This window comes from Bos mutus, chromosome 18 (assembly GCF_027580195.1).
Source record: "Bos mutus isolate GX-2022 chromosome 18, NWIPB_WYAK_1.1, whole genome shotgun sequence".
Taxonomy (NCBI): Eukaryota; Metazoa; Chordata; class Mammalia; order Artiodactyla; family Bovidae; genus Bos; species Bos mutus.
The window spans coordinates 37,326,162-37,330,759 of record NC_091634.1 but is presented as its reverse complement, the minus strand read 5'-3'; the positions used below and the strand labels follow the sequence as shown (position 1 = coordinate 37,330,759).

The 4,598-nt window shown below is 48.5% G+C and overlaps 2 non-coding genes across 2 annotated transcripts; one reads left to right on the top strand and one right to left on the bottom strand.

Moving 5' to 3' along the window:
* The first annotated feature begins 546 nt into the window (after positions 1 to 546).
* On the top strand, positions 547 to 629 carry TRNAL-CAG (transfer RNA leucine (anticodon CAG)). The gene has a single exon. It is a non-coding gene; the product is annotated as a tRNA-Leu (tRNA).
* Positions 630 to 1,019: 390 nt separating this feature from the next.
* Positions 1,020 to 1,102, bottom strand: TRNAL-CAG (transfer RNA leucine (anticodon CAG)). The gene has a single exon. It is a non-coding gene; the product is annotated as a tRNA-Leu (tRNA).
* Between the last annotated feature and the right edge of the window lie 3,496 nt (positions 1,103 to 4,598).

Below are 4,598 nucleotides of genomic sequence, written 5' to 3'. Positions count from 1 at the left end.
ATGGTTATTTCCTGTTGATGGCAAGAGAAACTAATTTTCCGTTTCTGTGTAGGCTACAAAGTTTCCTTTTAAAACATCTAAGTAGTAAAACGGAGAAGGCAATGGCATCCCACTCCAGTACTCCTGCCTGGAAAATCCCATGGACGGAGGAGCCTGGAAGCCTGCAGTCCATGGGGTCGCTGAGGGTCGGACACGACTGAGCGACTTCACTTTCACTTTTCACTTTCATGCATTGGAGAAGGAAATGGTAACCCACTCCAGTGTTCTTGCCTGGAGAATCCCAGGGACGGGAGAGCCTGGTGGGCTGCCGTCTATGGGGTCGCACAGAGTCGGACACGACTGACTCAGCAAGTAGTAAAAAGATTGAACTATTTTAAGGGTAACGATAAATCTTGGCAGTACGGTGGTTATTGATTGTGGATGACGAGGGGCTGTATGGCTAGATCTCGAGCTGCGAGAGACCTCAGAATTATTTGAATAATTCCCAAGCCACGTCACACCAATAGTGACTTGAATAGAATCCCACGAAAACATATAAAGCAGGAAGTCAGGATGGCCGAGCGGTCTAAGGCGCTGCGTTCAGGTCGCAGTCTCCCCTGGAGGCGTGGGTTCGAATCCCACTTCTGACAATACTCTACCTTTTTGCCGCTCAGTCGTGTCCGACCCTTCGCGACCCCATGAATCGCAGCACGCCAGGCCTCCCTGTCCATCACCAACTCCCGGAGTTCACTCAAACTCACGTCCATCGAGTTAGTGATGCCATCCAGCCATCTCATCCTCTGTCGTCCCCTTCTCCTGGCCCAAACCCTCCCAGCATCAGAGTCTTTTTGCCTTTTCCTCACTTCAAATGTCTGAAGAATGGCTTTGCGGTTTCAGAGAAGGACTCCTTTTACATTTCAAAATAAGTCATCAGGAAATAACATGTCATAAGTAGAAAACACTTGTTTTGTAAAAAGATTAATATCCACAGGGCATATTTCAGACGTCGCCGTTCGTGAAAAACGAAAAACATCTAGCTTTGTCAGAAGTGGGATTCGAACCCACGCCTCCAGGGGAGACTGCGACCTGAACGCAGCGCCTTAGACCGCTCGGCCATCCTGACTAGTGCTGAAAATGTTTTGCAAGTGATCCTCTTCGAAATAGTTCCAGTGTGCGCATGCGTGGCGAACGGCAGGAGCTGCGGCTTTGTTCTCCGCCCAGCGTTAGGAGGAGCTAGATACAAGCTTTTGCTCCAACTGGGGGAGCGAAATGCGACGCGAAGGTACAGAAACCCGCCTGGGCAGCAGCAGAGGGCGCGCGCGGTGTGCTGGAGAGTCTGAAAGGCGGAGAAACAGAGGACTCCCACCTGCTTGCATTCGTGCCGCCGACAGGCTTTCATTCTGCACTCATGTACTTACTATTCACATCAGCTTTGATTTGCATGTCTGTATACATTTACATTTCTGCATACATGCCCTCATGCCTTTACCGCACAAAGCAGACAAATCCGCACATTGGCTTTGGCTTATAGGTCTCTGAATCAGGTGAAGCCAGGGGTATCGCAAGGCCTCCGGGCAAGCGTACCGCGTGATCTCCTTCCTAACATTCGTCGAAACGCCAACTTCACCTCTGTATGTGTGTTTAACTCATTCACGCAGACTCCAGGTTACATCGAGTCCTGCAGCGCGCAAAGCCATCAGATCCGTCTTTTTCCTGACCGTGTTCCTAGCGCCCCAACCTTGTTTGACACACAGTAGGCGGGCAGGGAATGTCCGTGGATTAATCCCTGCCGCGCCGCCTCCTTCCCGCATTCCGGTTCTTCCCTAGGCCCCCGCAGTACCTTCCACCCACTCCTTCCCCCACTCCACCCACCCAACCAGAATTACCCACGCACTCGCTCTGTCCAGGGACCAGAAGATCCCAGGTCGCGAGAGTACCTTTCTCCACGGGATTTCCTGGAGGCCTATATAATAAAGAGAATTTCTGCCCTCAAGACACATTCAAATCTGTGGTAAAGGGAGAGAGCTAAGAATTAGGTGAAAGGCAAAATGGCAAAAAAAAAAAAAAAAAAAATGCTGCTAAGTGCAAGAAAGAGGATGTCAGGAAACTTGCAAGAGACTTTGAAATGGGCCAGGACAAATAACTGGGTGTCCTGTCTGGGGCACTAGTCCTGTTTGATTCTAGGGCCTGCACCTTTCATTACTACAACATACAAATGAGTCTTAGTCATGGAAATGCAAGTGGATTTTGTTGGAGTGGAATGCAATTAACTACTGCCCTGTGGATACTGGCCATTTTTACAACTGTATCCATTCTATCATTCTATCATTTCTGATTGTCAGTGTATATGTGTGTGTTTTTAATCAGTTGTAACATCTTGCTTTTTTTTTTTTTTTTTAAATTGCTGAGTTAAATGATATCTTTGACTTGTGTTCTTTTTATATTTAGGTGAGAATCATAATTTTACCTTTAAAAAAGCCTCTTTTACCAATGATCAAGAGTGACTAGAGGCTCTCATAGGTGGTCAGGGAGGGCCCCTCTCAGAAGACAGTGAGTTCTGAAGGGAGAGACAAGCACAGTCAAAGCCAGGAATGGCAGTGTTCCCAGGGCAGGGGGCAGGGTGGGTATAGCCTGTGCAAAGGTCCTGGGGCAGAGAGGGATTGTGGTCTGTTGAAGAGGCAGCAAGGCCAACGGGACAAGGTTAAGCGTGGGAGGTGGCTGAAGTCCATATCACACAGGGCTGGGGTGCCAGGAAAAGGAGTTTGGATTTTCTTCTGTCTGTGTTGGAGTCACTGGAGTGTTCAAAGCAGGGGAGTGACAAGATTCAGTTGGCCTTTCAAAATGATCCATTTGGCTGATCTACAGAGAATGGATGTGAGAGGCAAGAGGAGAATCAAAAGCCCAGGGAGATGGTCATGGAAAGAAGGATGAGAGATGATGGTGACTGAGCCAGGGAAGTGGAGATTGCAAAGGGTGGTCAAGTTCAAAATTCAGGGTGTGTTTTGGAGGTATAACTAATTAGCCCGGCTGGCTGGCTGATGTGTGTATGTGTGTGTGAGTGTTTTGTGTGTGAGTGCCTATACACAAGAAGGTGGAGAGAGTGGGGTGTAGGGATGCAACAGAAAGTCACCAAGATCAGAGGGCTTATCAGACACTCACAACTTCCCTCTGAGGCCAGTGCTCAGGCAGGAACCGTTAGCTCTGTCCTCCTGCCCCATTTTGCACAGCAGAGAGCTCAGGCTCACACAGCCTGAGTCATTCACCAAGGTCCTCTTTGGGGCAGAAGCCTTGTGCTCAGGACCTCTGGAACCCTCCCCTCATACCTTCTACCACCAACCTTTCTAAATGTGTATCATTTGGAGATAAGAAAACAATGTCAAACCCAGAGCTACAGCTCAAGTCAGTCCCACTCTTCCTGCTCCCCTCCTGGCCTGGCTGGGAGAAAGTGCTGATTTGATGAGGGTCAGTGCTGCGGCCCCACTCAGACCTGCCCCTGGGTTTGGGTGGATGGTCAGCTATCTTCCCCTGACACCTTTCAGGTGCTAGATTTGTGGCACGGAATAAGCCATTTTAGAACCCCATTCCAGTCCCAGATCTCCAAAAATGGGAAAGGGTCACTATTCCTGTTTATCCCAGTGTCCCGTTATCAGCAGCCCAAACACCAACAATCAATCCTTGAGGGACTAGCCTCACTCATTTTCTACTCTCGGAAGTTGTCCGGCTGAGGAGAGGAAAGTCCCCTGAGCTCACCCTGGAAAGTCTACTAGCAGCTGGGGAAGTCCCAGGTGACTATGCTCACCTCTGCTAGGGACAGATGGAGTCAGTCCCCGAATGGGAACCTGGTACTCAGCCAACCGAGGGGCCTGAAAATTCCAGGGATTTTGGCATCCCTGGAATCTTGGCATATATACCCACCTCTGCCTGGGTAAAGAATGGCAGGAAACTGAATTTTAGTGAATGTCTCCCTTACATCCATTATTTTGCTGAACATTCATAGCATTACCACAATACAGAGTAGCATTACCTCCATTTACAGAGGAGATAAATCAAGCTCAGAGAAGCAAAAGAATTTACCCAGAGTCACACAGATAAACGGAGCTTGATTTTTCTGGCTTAATACCCCTCCTTGAGAACTATTCTGAGCCTGTAACAGTGATTTGTTGTTGTCCAGTTGCTCAGTCTTGCCTGACTCTGCAACCCCATGGACTGCAGCACGCTAGGCTTCCCTGTTCATCACCAACTCCCGGAGCTTGCGCGAACTCATTCCATTGTTGAGTGATGCCATCCAAAACCATCCTCTGTTGTATCATTCTCCTCTTGCCTTCAATCCTTCCCAGAATCTGGGTCTTTTCTAATGAGTAGGCTCTTCTCATCAGGTGGCCAAAGTATTGGAGTTTCAGCTTCAGCATCAGTCCTTCCAATGAATATTCCTGGTTGATTTCCTTTAGGATTGACTGGTTGGATCTCTTTGCAGTCCAAGAGACTTTCAAGAGTCTTCTCCAACACCACAGTTTGAAAACATCAGTTCTTCAGCACTTAGCTTTCTTTACAGTCCAACTCTCACATCCATACATGACTACTGGAAAAACCATAGCTTTGACTAGACCTTTGTTGGCAAA